Source organism: Condylura cristata, unplaced genomic scaffold (assembly GCF_000260355.1).
Source record: "Condylura cristata isolate star-nosed mole 26May11 unplaced genomic scaffold, ConCri1.0 scaffold00006, whole genome shotgun sequence".
Lineage (NCBI taxonomy): Eukaryota > Metazoa > Chordata > Mammalia > Eulipotyphla > Talpidae > Condylura > Condylura cristata.
Genome location: NW_004567107.1, coordinates 39,580,065 through 39,596,367, shown reverse-complemented (window position 1 = coordinate 39,596,367; position 16,303 = coordinate 39,580,065). Strand labels below are relative to the sequence as shown.

The following is a 16,303-nucleotide window of genomic DNA, read 5'->3' as shown; positions in this document are numbered from 1 at the left end:
CACCCCTGTGCCCTAAGGTGATAAACTGCATTTCTATTTTGTGTTCTCTTCAAAGGAAGCAATTAGTTCTCCACAGGTGGCTTCTCCTCCATCCTCAGACACCATCACCTCAACATAGGACAGCCCAGCCTTCACTTTTCTGTTACTGCCTCAGCTGGAGAAACTTTCCTCCCTACTCTATTAACTGAAAAAGGGCCAAGGTTAAAAATCTCTCAACTCTCTCAATCTTTTTCTTGGGAAAACTTCACGTAAAATGAGGGAATGAGGAGTGACTGATAATGGCATGAGATTTCTTTTTTGGAAAAAGTCTTGAGGTTACACAGCAATGACAAGTGCATAATTGTATGAATACACCAAAAATCACTGGACTGTACATTCCATGATATTTAAAATGAATAAAATGTGTGAGTGCCAACTTTTTAGTGAAAAAGTTGGATGACCAGATGAACAATTACAATTCAAGTTGCTAAACTCACGAATTAAACTATGAGGAAACAGGTCCGATTTCCAGGGAAATTAGCCCTGGGGTTGGGGGTAGGAGTGAAGGTGGGTCAATTGTAAATAAATAACAGATCTAGACGATGAAACTTGCTAGTCTCAGGGCTCTCACTCTTGATAAAGTATTTCATTAATTAATAAGATGAACCTAGAGGCGATGTGCAGAGAGCCAGCGCTGGGGGACGCCACACGTTGTTTTTAAGGCTGACTCAAAGTCCTCACCAAGTCACCCCGACGCAGCACAGCCCTGCAGGGCAAGAGATGCCTCCGAAAGTTCCGCGGACTCGGGTGGAGAAGGAGGAATGGTCAAAGGAAGTTGGCTGCAGTGAGCGCAAGATTCCCTGTTTGCCAAATTAGCATGAAGACAAGGACGTAAGGGGACCAAGTTCGCTCACGGGTTCTCACACCCTCCCAGGATCTGACCCCACAAACACTCCAAGCCCACGCTGTAGCGGCCGGTTCCCGAGAGACCCAGAGCTCCTGCATCTTCCCCCCACCTCCTGGCTCCTCCGAGCGCGGCCGAAGCCATCTCCCACTCAGCTGAGGAAGAGCCGGGACCACCTGCCGCTCTAGGACGGCGGGATAAAGGGGGGTCGCCCGCCTCGCCCTCTTGCGAAACTCTGTTCAGAACTTCTCAGAGAGACGCCTCCGGGAGGGTGTCCCGTCCCACCCCAAAACGGCGTGATAAACGGCCGCGGGCACCCGAGGGCCGCGCACGGGGTTCCGGAGCCCCAGGGCTCACACGCACCCTCCCCACCCCGCGCCGGGTGGCGGGGCCCGGGACTTTACCGCCGCCCAAAGCCCGGCGCCCGGGGCTCCCCTTCCCGACCGCCGAGTCCCGCGGCTGCAGCGCGCGCAAAAACCCGCGCGGCCGCGGAGTCCGAGCGACCTCTCGGACCCGGCCCGTAGGCCCACCCGAGGCCTCGGGGCTGACCCTGGCGAGCGGGTCCCCGCAGGCGCTGCCCTCCTCACCTACCGACACCGCGCGCCCCCAGGGGGGCACCAAGTTTGCCCAGCTCCGCCAGGAGGCCCGCCCGGGATTTGGGTCCCAGCCCGGCGAAGAAGGGAGGGGGGCAGCGCGAACCGAACGGGGTGAAAAGAGCGCCGCGTTGACCCGGCCGCACTCACCTCCAGACGCCGCTCCCAACCTGCCGCGCCGCGCCGGCCGCTGAGTGACTAGACTGAGCCTCCCGACCGAAGAGGAGGAGGAGGCGGAGCGCAGGGGCGGAGCCGGCTGGTGGCCAGCGGCAGAATTAAACCCCGAAACGCGCAGGACGCACCCGACTTCGCAGCCACCTCAAGGGCAAGAAGTCGGGAGACACTAGAAAACCTGAGGCGCCGAGTGGGAAGCGACAGTGGCTGCGTCCCACAGCGGGGTATGAGGGACGCCTCGGCCCGCCGAGCCCTAGGCGACTCCTCAGACTTCAAGGAACCCCGGCTCTCAGCCGCGCTCTTTGTACCCCCCAGAGCCGGCCGGCGGCAATCCCCAGTGCGCCTGCGCGCCGCTCCGACTCTTCCCGGCCCACGAGGCACCTTCGCGCACCTCCCGCCTCGGCTCTCTGGCTTTCAGCTGTGAGAACCAGACCGGAGCTTCCTCCCTCCCTGCACGCTCCTTCTACCCCCGCGTTTTTTACTTATTGCCCGAGGGGAGTGAAAACATCCACCCCTCATTGAAACTTGGCGCCAGTTCGGTTCTGTAGGCTCTGCCGGGAGGGGTACCTGGAAGCCAGAGACAGGCACAGTTAACTCCCCCTTTTGGTTCCTGCTGTCTCCATCCACTTGGCTACGAAATTGCCCTGCGGCAATGGATTTGTTTGTCCGCTCCTTTTAAGAGCCCGACTGGAGCGAGCAGGGCTCTCTCTTCCTGCAGGTGCTCCCGGGGCTGGCGGCCAAAACCTTCCCGCCTTTCTCTGGACCTGCCCTGTGTCTTCTGGGCATTCGCTCCAACTTGGCTACAGTACCGAGTCCTCGGTGGAGGGGAGAGGACTCCTGTCAAGAAGGGTGCAGACGTTCAAGGAATCCCCAAAGAAGACAGTGTCTGCCTCGGGAACTTAGGAATGAACTAAGGCAGTCACTCCAGGCAGAGCACTTGATGTGGGTGCGAGAGAGATAAGTGAGAGACTGCCTTGAGTCTTGCAAACTGAAGATGGTTTGAGTAAGTAAACTGAGAAGGAGCTTAGGTTGGGACAGAGGGCTGAATTTATTAAAACCAAGTATATTAGGACAAAAACAAACAAGCACCTCTCCAATCACTAATTTTCTTAAAGGATGTGAAGGTCCTTCCTCTGAGCTCTCCAGCACAGAACATTCCCTAAGGGGCCTTACTTCACAGTCTTTTGCAAGTAGATTGAAGTAATGAGTCAGCAAGCTCAAAAGACAAGCCGCTGGACTGAGGGAGAAAAGACTGAAATCGATGCATCCATACACGTTGGAGACAAAGCACACCTGCAAATTCCTGAAATTGATGCAACCTGTCTGTAAAAACTCAGCAAAGAGCAACTCAAAGATAAGGCGGTGGGAACAAAAATACCTCATTTTTAACCTTGACCCCTGTGCCAACTCACCAGTAACAGTAAGCAAACTCTTTCTGATTTTCAATTTCTTCATCTGTAGAATAAGGGATATGGATTCAGTACTGATTCTCTAAAACCTTCTCCTGCAAAATGTCCACCACTCTATGAAAATAATTTGTTCCTAAGATAATAAGGGTGGGTAGAATCAGAGGCAGGGTCTCCTACAAAAGTGATCTCCACCCTTTATTTCTCCTTCCTTGCATTTTGTCAATAAACACTTCACAGGTTCTTAAGATAAATCTAATCAATCAAAACTATGGTATATCCTGAATTTTTACTTAGACTTAGACCCAAAATCCACTCAAGTGGATTTGTACTTGAAATTTACTTCATTTTTTAGTCATTTTTCTGTTGAGACATACAATTTAGTCATTTTGAATATATTCAGTTGTGCAACAACCATCAACTAATTCCAAAATATTTTCATCATTCCAATAAGAAACTCCATTAGCAATCACTCCCTAGTACCCCCATTCCTTTCATTTCAGGCCCCTTTTTTAACACATTATTACTTTATTCAATATCTCCCCCAATGGCATCATGTGACCCTGCACTGTACACTTGGGGTCATAATAAGAGGGGTCTTGCTTGCAGTGTCCATGTTCAGGACTTTCTCCTCTCCCTCTTTTTCCCATGAAAATTAATTTTTCCTGTGCCCATTCCTTCTGGAATCAGCTACACTAACAATGAATGTAAATTTTACAGTTTTGTTGTTAAGTCTGCCCTGGTTCCAAGATGTGCCATCAATACTGTGGATAGTGAACCTTCAGGTCAAGTAATCACTCAATCTGCCTAACTAGGAGTTATGTGCAAATAACAGTAACCAGTTGTTTTTTGTCCCTGAGACTCCTTGTCTGTAAAATGGGAATCATACCTACTATGCCTCCTTTGTCAGAATGCAGTAAAAAAATCAAAACTGGCAAGTGAGTTAAACTGTAATGTGCCTTGGGTGTCCTACAGGTAAGAATGTGGAACCTTGTGTGTTCCATATACTCTGGTCCATGGGGGGTATATGGCAGCAAGGTGGTAAGTCAGAAGGCAGTAAGGAAGGCACCCTGGCAAGAGATCATCAAAGTCATATCAAACCTTTGGAACCAGTAGGGTTGGGACAAGCTCTAAAAGCAATTTTCTTATTCATACTCTGCTTCATATCACCTTTTAAAAAAATACTATTGTACTCCACAGTTACTGAAATTGTTAAGCTTTTTGTCATTCCCAAATCTTTTACAGAGATAAGAGGGAAGGGTTTTTGCTTGTCTTCATGTCAGAATTTCAAAGGGAACTGGTGGCAAGTGTGTGTGTGTGTGTGCGTGTGTGCACATACAAGCATAGACACAAGTGAGTCTCCCTTAAAGACAAGGTAATCTGCAGGCAAAGACGGTTGTGCAGTTGATATATCTGGATTCATCACCCCACCACCTCTTCCAATGCTGAGCTTAGGATCTTCTAAATTTTACTGTTAGAAGTTGTTTTTTCCCTCACCCCTGACCCTTTTCTTACTGCTGTTTAGAAGTCTTCTTTCTTAGGAACATTTATTAACATTACACTAACCTGTAATTTACACTCTGGACTACCTACAGCCAAGGGCTCTGTTTTTTTCTCCTGCAAACCAGTACTTCATTCTCCCTTGTTGGAGAAAACTAAAATGGAGAAAGCAAAAGAGGGTAATCCCTTATGGTCTGCTTTGTTCTTTCCTATATCCCCAAAACTTGTAACTCAGATTTCTCTAGTTGGGTTGCTACTGAATTTATAAACTCGGAAATTGAATGTAAAAATAATCTAGTTGCTCACTGTGTCAGAGAACAGTTAAAATAGTTATTTTCTAAATCCAGAAAGGGCCTAATTTATTTCAACCCACAGTTTGATAACCCCACATTCCTGGTTTTTGGAAACAAATCTTTGAAAGGTAAAGGTCGCATTCGTTCATTTACTTTAGTTATTTTACTAAGTAAGTTAGGGTTCAATCTACTTTCGACTAAAACACTGTATTAATCAATTTTATTTGTTGCTGAAGGACATCACCCTAGTTTAGGGAATTTGAGCTGAGAGTAATCTTTTTTCACAATTATAATCATCAGTATTATGTTACTATTATAAATTATTTATAACTCATTCAAAAGGTGTGTGACATTCTCCTAGGATCCTACTGAAGGGATTATGTGTACAAGCCTGTCCCTGGAGAGCCACTATATTTAGAGCCTTTATACTCAAATATCTGTTGAGTATTTGTTAAGGCCCTACTGTAAACAAAATGTGGGTTAGTTTCTATGAAGGATGCAGGTGAGAAACCCTTAGAAACAACCTTTAAGGCTAATGTGTGTGTGTATGTGTCTGTAACGCAATAGACTTTGGCCTGGAAGAAATATGAATTGTTAAAACAATGTAATTTTAATAATCAATAAACCTACTCAGTGAAACATCTTTCAGGAGGTGGGCATAATTATCACCATTTTCAGGAATGAAAATAGAGTTTCAGGGAGGAATGATATTGCAGAAAGCCACTGTGGTGAAGCAGGATTTGGCCTCAGCTGCAGAACTCAGCACCAGCCACTTCCAGCTAGGACAACCTGTACATCATCTTGTTTACTTTTAAATTATGGTAGTGATAACTTTGCACTGAGTCAGTGTCAAGGAAGCTTTTTCTTCTTGGCAAGAACCCCCGACCTAGTGACCTTTTCACCTTGACCTCATAGCACCATTCTCTAACCCAGTCGTTTTCAAACAACTGAGCTTTCTTTAGAGCCTCAGAGGCTTTTCATCAAACAAACACAATGAAAGTTAAAATAAGGTTTTATGAATGACACAGAACAGAGAGGGGAGTGAGAAGACTGCCCCAATGTTCAATTGAGGCGTTATCACAGTTGAACCTGCTAGGGAATTCTGGGGTCACCACAACCTCAATCTTGTTACTAAAGAATAATGCTAACTTTCCTCCACAGTCAGGGCTACATCTAGTTGTGTAGACTGATGAGTGTGAGCCTGGTGAACTATTAGAATCAATCACTTTTTAAAAGATTTTATTTATGCATATAAGAACTGAACTACAGACCAGAGACAGAGTGGGAGCAGACAGACAGATTTACTGAAAAACACTGCTGAGGGGAGCAGTGGGCAAAACAGGCAAAGTCTGCTGTGCCATATGGGTCACCTCCCTGGCCAGAGATGGAACTAGTGTTGCAGTGGCTGCAGGTAGCTTCATAGTGCTGCACTCTAAACCATTGTGCTACCAGAGAAGGTCCAGAATCAGCCATTTTAAATGCTGCTTGATATATTGTGTAGCTTCCTTTACCCAGAAAGGATATTTTTAAAATATTAAATATGGCTCACTTATCCAGTAGTTCTCAGAACCCTGTGAGAAGCGTGGGTACAGTCAAAGGATAAGCACCCAAGCCCACCAAGTTAGAGAAGTGAGGGCTCCCTGCGCCTAGGATCTGGTTACATAAGAGTAAGTCTGAATGTCACATTCAAAGGAGACCTGGTATGTATAACATAGTGCTGAATTTCAGCAAAGAAGGGCTTAGTCAACTTTTTTTTTTCTTCCAGTCACAATGGTAGAGCTTGACAAAGCACAACCAAAGGAGGGGAAGAGAATGGTGAAAAGAGAGGAGGTAGAAACAGAGTCTGAGGACCATGGCTTTATTTCAGGAATGCTCTCCTTGAAATTCTCCTCTGAGACATAAGGACAAGGTAACTACCTATAGGATATTCTCAATGTTTTATTGTCTACTTGCATATAACACAAATACATGGGTTCTAGAAAGCTATTGTTATTTTATCTTAAATGCAAGTTTCATCCAAGTCTTTGCTCTCACAGCCTCAGCTCAGCCTAAAGGACAGGTCACTTATCTAACCATTGCATGTCTTGGGTATTTACTTATAGGCTGCTGTGCTGTCTGCTTTTGGGTATCTACTGAGCTCTCAGTACCTTACTGACTAGTTGGCAATATTATGTTGTGTCAGTCATTATTTTAAAAAATTGGAAACAACTTAAATTTCCCTAATATAAACAGGGAATGTATTTAGATGGTTTGACATAGCATTGGGGAAGAATACTGTATAGTCAGTAAAATGCTGAGAATGGTACACCTCTTGGTACATATAAAGTAATTCTAGGGGGAAAAATCAGATAGAAAATGAATGTATATGCTGATATATACACTGATAACAGTCATTTTTTTTAAAAAAAAAAGCTTGTAAATTACCAAAGATCAATGGTTATTTTTAAACATTAAAAGTGACAGAAATTAAGTATGATAACTTCTTTATACTCAAAAGTTAACTAAAATTTATAGGTACCGATACACATGTACTGCTACTATATATAAACCCACATATACATACATACATATGTATAATTATATATGTATCCACATATATAACTAAATATTCAGTTCATTATCATATGTTCCTATTCATAGAGTTCCTTTTCATAGGGCTGCTCATGACAAGGGAGCTGGCTTCCCCGAGAAAAAGAAGAGAGAGAGAAAGACTGCAATGTCTTTTACAATCTAATCTCAAAAGTGATATAAATCACTTCTGCCACCTCCTGGGGTCATGCAGCTCCCTGATATGATGTAGAAGTGGACTGACAAGAGGTTAAATACCCAAGAGACAGGGATCATCTTGGAGTTTGGCTCGCATTATTATTAGTAACAAGATATTTTTACTGAAAACCATGTTTTAGGTTATTAAATATGCATTTAAATTATGCTGAATAGACAATGCAAACTATAAAATTCTCCTTATTATACTTTTTAAGAAATAATAGCAATGTTGATTTGGTACTATATGTGCCAAGCACTATGCTAAGCATTTTACTTGAACTACCTCATGCAACCCTCACAATAATTCTAAAGGCTAGGGGCAGGGTGGCACTTTTAGCTGCCTCATTTCCTGAAGATGGAAATTGAAGCACAGAGAGGTTAAGTAACTTGCCCAAGGGCACACATCCAACAAGTAATGAAATCAGAATATGAATTCAAATTGTGAATTAAAGCACATGCATTATCAATGAGCTGTAGTGATTCCCTCTAGTTACAGTTTTGTGAGAAATCTCAAGCCTATCCTCTCTTAAAGTTAAGAACCATCATTCCATCTGAAGTAGCTTAAAATTTCTCTGCAGACATAGAGTAAATAAATTAAGACTCAAAATTTGGATGTTAGATTCCTGCAGCCTTTTACTATGGTTATGACAATACTTTTCACTACCTCCCACCTCCTCTCTTTGTTCTCTCTCTCCACTTGGCTGGCCTCCTTGCCATTCTTGGAACACTGCAGCCAAGCGCCTGCTTTTAGTTCCTTTGTGCTAAACATTTCCTTTCTCTTCCCCAGATCAGCACGACTCCTTGCTTCAACTCCTTTCCTTAAATGTCACCTTCCCAGAGATGCACTGTCCATCAACATAACTCCCTGATTTAGCATGTTTATACTTTTCTCTTTATCCCAAAACATAAACCCCACAAAAGCAAGGTTTTGGGACTGTTTTGTTCACTCACCTGCTGTATTCACTCCTCAGTGAATAGACAGACACTGTTACATAATACATGCTGAATGATAAATGTATATGGGATACGCAATGAAATAACAGTAGGGGGCTTAAAGTAAGTTGTTGATATCAGTTGAAAATTTGTCAGTTTATTTTCCATATAAACCTCTTTAAATTCATTAATGAAATTATCTCAAGGTTTTTGTCTACATAGATATTTCTGGAGAGAATTGTTTGCTTTTAATGACCATTAAAGTTTTGATACCTTGTGTATTAGTTTTTAAGCAGAGGTGTATGCAAAATTTCAAGAAACAAAAGCATTTTTAATTTAGAAGAGAGCTAAACTAGGTCAGGGCTGAAGTCTTTCTACTGCTCAGGTGATAGCCTACCCCTCTGTAAAGTGACCCTATAAAACCTGAACAAATGTTTACCTTTGACATTAGAAAAGTCAGTATAACAAATGGCATTTCATTCTGAATGAAATGAAAGAACTTCCTTCCTTTATTTATTCTGGATAATCTGTTAATTTTTATTGTGGTTTTGTTCTCCTAGACATAGAGGTATTGTTTGATAGAAGGTCAGTGCTCAGTCTCACTTTGTCCACATTACCTGGAACTATTAACTATAATCTTGGGCATTTCATAATGCCAATTTACAAGTTGAGAGTATATTCATAAAGGTCTCAGTGATAACGATTTTTTTCTTCAAATCAACTGAACATAATCAGTCATAGTAATAAATGGCTAAGCATTATTAAAACCTGCTAAGAGGGAAACATTATGCCTGTTTATCTCTAATTCTTTCATTCTTTAAGCAACTTTATAGGATAGATATTGTCACTACAGAGGTCAGTGATAATTAATTTGCTAAGATCACACAGTCAGTGCAGAGACTCAAACTAAGATTATCTGTCTGATTTCTATATCTGGGCCAGTTTCAAGGTGTGACTCTGTTCCTAACCATGAGCATAAAACCTTACCTAATTACTTTCTATACGTTCCAGAGACCAAACATCTCATGACACATATTAGCACCCCCCCCCAAGTTTTGTTAATTATCTGAAATTCAAATTTAACAGGAGATCTTGTTTTTTATTTGCTAAATCTGGCAACTCTATATGGGAAAACCCGGGAGATTGTTGAGCTTAGTAGTTTTTAATTAGGGGATATTACCAAAAATGGTCAATAGGATTTTTTTTTAAATATATATAGGTTATCTATATTGTGTAAGGATTCTGGAACAGTCTTGAGGTTTGTTTTGATCAGAGTCTGAACCAGTAAAGTGAGTACTCAGTTTCTTTCCATCACTTGGCTCCACCTTCTGCAGTTACTGCGTCATTCTTAGGTTCTTTATGATGGAGCCTTGTAGCTCTAGGTCCCTATCATCATTCCTACAATCTGGCCCAGTCAAGAAGACTGGGCCAGTCTTTAGTCTTCTAAAGACTGCAAATGCAAATGAGAAATTTTGGGAGATTAAGGAAATATTCTAAAACCAAACATCTGTGATGGTTACACCATAAATTTACCAAAAATCATTGAATTGTATATCTCAAAAGGGTGAATTTTGAGACCTGTAATATGAATCTATAAAGCAAGTTAAGAACAGATTTTCTTTTTATCTCTCTGACTCTGACAGGTTCTTACACCCATTTCTGAACCTATCTGTGGCCAGAGAAATTGATCCTCTGATTGGCCAGACCTGACACTACCTGGAATCTTGACAAACTCAGTTTCATTCAAAGCTCATGGACTAAGAACTTTGCTCCCTAAAGCTCAAGGACCAGAATTAATCTTGGACCCATCCAGGCTCCCAGGAACTCCCAGAACTCAAACTTGGGTCTGCTGTGGGCCAATCACTATCTCATGCCTGTGTTCTGTGGTCTAACTTCTTGGTCTCTCCATGGCAAAATCCATGTACTCATTTGTAGAACCCATGTTCTCATTTGTAGAAACTCTGAGAGTAAACATCCCCAGATAAATTCAGAAAGTCCTTCTCTTCTGCTCAAGCACACCATCCTTTCTGTGTTTTGTTTTGTTTTGTTTTGTTTTTTCCTTATTTTTTTTGAGTGAGTCCTGTAAGCTGCTGGCAGTCTCGAAGGCCTTGGAGTCCAAAGATATGAGAGGAGTCCTAGGTCACCTTTCTGTACCCCACTCAACAAATCATCAGTCCTAGGCTCCCTGAGAACAGGCCAGAAACAAATCCTCCACCTTTATTTTTTGGTCATTTTACACCCTTTATCTCACCTCTCACTATCTCTTTCAAACAGGATTCTCAATGCTTGTGACTGAATCCAAATGAGGTATGAGGTAATAGACTAGGGTGAACTGTGTAGCTCTAGTGTAACTGATTTTCCAGGGCACAGGGAGAATCAGTGCTTGAGGCTCCTCTTACTTTGTTGAAGAATGGTGAAATAAAACAAAGGCAGATATATCCGGGGTGCTTACTAAGAATGGAGGCACAGTGCTGAATACTCTGTGCCTCATTCTTTTAATCACCTCAATAATATGAAAGGAGGTTGACAACCTTCTCTACGCATTACATGTGAGGAAACTAGCTTGGAGAAATGAATTAAGTCAGCACAACAGGACTCTGGCAGAGAGGGACTTGGAGCAAGAGCTGTCTGTCAGGTAAGTGGGCATTTTTTTTTTTTAAGATTTATTTATTATGCATATGGAACTTGGGTACAGGCCAGAGGTGCAGGGGCAGTGAGATGATTTACCAGAGACAGAGTGGGGAGCAGAACAGGCAGACAGGTGAAGTACACTGCTGAGGGGAGCAGCGGGTGGGAAAAGTCTGCTGTGCCATGTGGATCACCTCCTGGGCTGGGGATCAAACTCATGCTGAAGTGGCTTTAGCTTCTTAGTGCTGTGCTTTAACCTGCTGCACTACCAGGCAAGACCAGGTGGGCACTTTTAACCACTAGATGCTCTTCTATTTCTAACAAGTCTAGAAATGATTTGCAGGTTCTTCACCATCACAGCCAGTGTCTTTGATACCTTTGGCTTCTGATGGGAGAGAAGTGGCTGCTTTCAACTCAACCTGTACAGAAGCAGCAAGTAGTTCTCGACCTGGCTCTGTTTAATTGGAGGTGTAGCTCCTGAAGTACAAATTGATATCCTACCTGCAAGTTTGGGCACCCTATCTTTGGTGGCAGCTGTTGTTCTTGTGACTTTTAATAAACTTGAATGACCTTCATTAAGCATCTTCTGTCCAATTCCAGCATTCCTTATATTTATTCTATTTACTTCAAACCTGTCTGTTAACTCTGTCTCTGAAAGGCATTTGAAAGCAAGTTGCCAGGAGTGCCTGCCCAGCCCCCTTCTTCACCTTCTTCAACTGAACCCCAAACCCTGGCTCTCAATCACTTTTCACTGCCTGTGTCCTCAGCCCTTCTTGCACAATAGGGTCATGTGGCGTGATCTTACTGGACACTGTAAGTCCCCACTTAAAGTTCTCAATACATTGTTGGGAGCTGAGACTTTAAGTGACATATAATGAAACTATTTTGCCACAGGTGAACTGATATAAAGGAGAGTGAAGTTCCTATGGCATGGCATATTCCCAGTCACAAAACATTACCAAAGGATACATCTAATATTAAACAATAATATTTATGCATTCATTTATTTTCCAAGCTGCTTATTTCCTTTTTAGTATTGTGGGTAGCCAGAGCCTATCCTGGCATCTCAGCACAATCCAGGAACCAACCCTGGCTGGGCAGGATGCTCTTCTATCCCAGAGCATGCCCACACCCACTCAGATTGGAACAATTTAGACACAGCAATGAACTTAACATACATATCTTTGGGATATGGATAGAAACCAGCATATCAGGAGAAAGCCCAGGAAAGCATAGAGAGAATACCCAAATGCCACAGTCAGTGACCCTGCTGGAAATCAACTTTTTTCTCACTAGCATTAAAACAAAACAACACAATTGAAAGGCCTGCTATACTGATGTCTGGTTTGAAAACAACATTATTGAAAGGCCTGCTATACTGATGTCTGGTTTGAAACCAAGCCAATTAAATCTGAATCTCTAGGGGGTGGACCGAGTCATCGGTGATTATTTTTTTTTAAGTGCCTCAGGAGATAATAAGTGGTGTTAATGCTGTGCTATTTGAAAAACAGGTGATACAAATTCAGCACCAAAAGGGTGCTTTGTTTGGGATGGGGACCATTCCTCTATGGAATGATAGGCCTGTAGGTGCCTCTGGGCAGAGGAGTGTGGGTTTGCTGATCCACAGGAATGGCACACTAATATGAAGAACGATTGTGCAATGCTTCCTGGGTGGAGTCAATTTCTGTCGACAGAAGACTTGGGTGTGAACTTATGTCCCTCCTTGGTCATGTGCCTTTGGGCATGTTATTTCACCCTTTGAAACTCTGCTCATCTTGAAAGAGGGGGATAAGAACGGACCCCATGTTAGATGTTGTAGTAAGGAGGCAAATCAGGGTCTGTGTACCAAAGATTTTGGCACCTAATGAGCAATTAGTCACTGTTAGCTACTGATGCAACTAGTGCAAAATCAGGGCACATTTGCTATTAAACAAATACCAAGTTGTTTCAGTGACATACAAATTCTGAAAATTGTTTCTGCCTCCTTACCTCTGATCATCAAGTTTTCAGAATTACCCTCTTCTCTTGAAAATGAGCCCCATCCACTTGTTGGTTTAGATATGTGGGTGATTGTACGAGAGGTGACCCAGTTAGCAGCAGGTTGATAAGTCTGCAAACAGGCAATGGGACTGTGGTGTGGAGTGGGCCATAGCAGCGGGATTTTCAGGGCCCTGAGTCCAGCAGAACTGGCTGCTGGAAAGGAATTTAGTTCTAAGAGAGGTCAGAAGTTGTGAAGGGGGTAGGACCCAAGCTCAGAATGGAATGGGTGACAAGAAGCTAGTTTTAGCATACCTGAGAGAGGTTGAAAGGTTCTTTTCAAAGAAGCTAAGGAAGACGCCCACATCCCATCTTTTGGATATTATTTTTTATGCTGTTCTCACTGCCTGACAACTCTACTCTCAATGTTTGTCCTTTAATACCCAAGTCACTCTTGCTTACTCTGTGACTGTTGGTGGACACTCTCAGGAAGTTGGCAATGCTTCTTTTGAATTTTGCCTAGCATTCCCATTTGCCTAGAATTTCCAAAGTTTGTTTAGAAGATAGAGAGTAAATTTTATATTCTAGGCAGTCCTTCCTCTACCACTCCAGTGAACACAAGTATTTGACTCTTGGTAGATAAAATGTATACATTTCTGTATACAAAGTCACAGAACTCAGCAGTCATAAAAAGCTTAAGGATTTTCTATTCTAGTCATGGCAAACTATTCTTTTAATCAACAGGTAAATTCTGCTGAGAGTCTTATTTGGCCAGGCTGTTGCTTTTTTTTTTTTTTTTCCTTAATACTGGGTGTGATTGCCTTTAAGTGGGCTTATCTGTCCAGTCCTTTCCTGTTTGATCTATGTTTCAGTGACTCAACATTGAAATATACAATTTATCTGCCCAACACCTAAAGGTATTTGAGTCTGTAACCCCTATTTTTTGCCCTATTCCCCAAATTCTTAGATCTGCCCTACAATATTTCTCATGCATAACTCTTCTGCCTAAAATTTCAGAGACAGGGAACATATACAGAGAATGTTTCTTTGGTGGAGAGTTTCTACAGAGTTCTTCCTGCTTAAAAACCATAAGATTCATAGTGGAAATTAACCTGCTACAAATTAACTGCCTTAAGTACTTTTGGTAACTCACATTTTACTGTTGAATGCTTTATCTTTCCTAAGCATTCCATCACACGACTAACAGCAAGTTTTTGAAAATGATTTTGCAAATTGTTCTTCAGGAAGAAAATGTAACTTAGAGCTACATCTGAGTTTGCTTTTCAACTCTGGTCATATGAAAATGACCTTCGCAAACATTCTTTTTCACTCTTGAAGAATAAGAGTTGCGTTAATCCATATGAGTTTTTGAACATAAAAATGAAAATTCTCAGACATCTTGGAATAATCTTATCCCTGTGTAGCTCATCTGATTGTGGGTGATTTGAGAGTCTAGGATTCACCTATATATAGAAGGCTGCAATTTGAGGACATGAGAGATCTAAGTAGATCTTATATCATATTGCCCCAGTAAGCCTAGACATTTTCACAGCTTTATGCTGTACAGAAGTTAGCTCCTGCCTGAATGCACAGGAATGCAACACCAGCAATTATTTACCAGATGGAATGTGTGTGTTTCTCTCTTTCTTAAAGGAATTTCATCAAAGTTTTTAGTTTTAGTTTTGATGGAGTGGATTGTAGACTTGTCATAACCTGATGAGGAAAGAAAATCCCTATTTTTCCCTTTTCAAGAAAAATAATTTCCATATGAAGGACCATCTGGAGAACTGGGCACATAATAAATCACTGTTAACACCAATTACATGTAGTGGGAGCCCAGCTATTTTCTTGCAAGTAGAGACAGGAGGATATGGTATTGGGTTCTGAAAACAATATCATCATGAATTTCCTTGTAGGAGAACCAAAGTTTAGGAAGACCCCAAACTCTCAGTCTGAGAAAAAGGAACTGCTGTAGAAGGGGGAGATGGAAGATGACCATCATTTCTCTTCTCCTTCAGTTGTAGTTCTCAGGTTTTATCCTATGTACTCTTTCTTACAGTTTTTAAAAAGCATTTTCCTTAGCAATTTGCACTGACGCATTGATCTTAATCAAGATGCAGTTTTTCCAAAACAAACCCTTGGATACGTCTTGCAAAATTGAGGTTACCAGAGGGGAAAGGTGTGGGAAGAAAGGGTGGAGGAGATTCAGTGGACTGGAGTGGAGATTTATCCATGCCTTGGTGGTTGGTGTGGTATAACATACATTTGAAGAGGTCCCAACTTGTACTCCTAAACATGCAGAGTTGTAAACCAAAGTTACCTTAAAAATATCAATGCAGGCTTTTAAGTAAATGCCACTTAGTAGCTGAATCACTTTACGTGAGTCATCTAACTCCTTAGCCTGCCTGTTTGGAAAATGTGGCTAATGGAAATGTACCTAGTTAGGCTCACCTTCTGGTGCAAAGGTGATCGATAAACATGAGTTCCCTTCTTTTGTAGGCAACACATCCCAAAGAAGAACATGTCTGGCCCTCGCTGGTGGCACAGCGGGTTAAAGCACAGCACTACAAGCTGGCGGCAGCTGCTCCACATGGTGAACCAGACCTCTCCTGACCTACCCGCTGCTCCCCTCAGCAGTGTGCTTCATCAGTCAACCTGTTCTGCTCCCTACTCTGCCTCCGGTGAATCCTCTCACCACCCCTGCACCTATGGCTTGTACCCCAGTTCTGTATGCATAAATCTTAAAAAAAAAAAAAAAAAAGATCATGGCCATATACAAATAATTTTAAATAGCATAATTTCAAACAGCAAAATAGAATATAAATGAAGTGATAAACCTTTCTGTTTACATCAATTATGTGTAGATGTTACCTTCTTCTATTAACAGATTTTACCTCTCCCTTCTGCCAATCAAAGGATTGAAAAAGCAACTCAGAAAGATGCACATTATTCCATCTTTTTAATTATAGTGTTGAGTCCAGGATGGATACTTGATCCATCTAGATCAAAGACCTGCCCTTGAATATTTTCTGATGGAAAGACTATTTTCCTTTTTGTAGTGGTGAGCTGTATGACTGCTAACCTGTATTTGCAGTGGCATAGCCTTCACCATGTGTAAAAGTCTGGAAGGAGATTGAGCAGTGTAAAGTT

At 42.2% G+C, this 16,303-nt stretch overlaps 1 protein-coding gene and 1 long non-coding RNA gene across 4 annotated transcripts in view; one reads left to right on the top strand and one right to left on the bottom strand.

The window, feature by feature from the left end:
* KANK1 (KN motif and ankyrin repeat domains 1) overlaps positions 1-2,684 on the bottom strand; it is a 185,229-nt gene extending 182,545 nt beyond the window's left edge. For all 3 annotated transcript variants that reach the window (XM_012721509.1, XM_004677622.2, XM_012721510.1), the window contains exon 1: positions 1,627-2,684. The gene's annotated coding sequence lies outside the window, so the exon portion shown is untranslated. The remainder of the gene's footprint in view (positions 1-1,626) is intronic.
* An 88-nt stretch (positions 2,685-2,772) lies between these two features.
* Positions 2,773-15,729, top strand: LOC105853309. The gene is made up of 3 exons (XR_001145144.1): positions 2,773-3,070; positions 6,615-6,758; positions 15,653-15,729. It is a non-coding gene; the product is annotated as an uncharacterized LOC105853309 (long non-coding RNA).
* Positions 15,730-16,303: the final 574 nt, after the last annotated feature.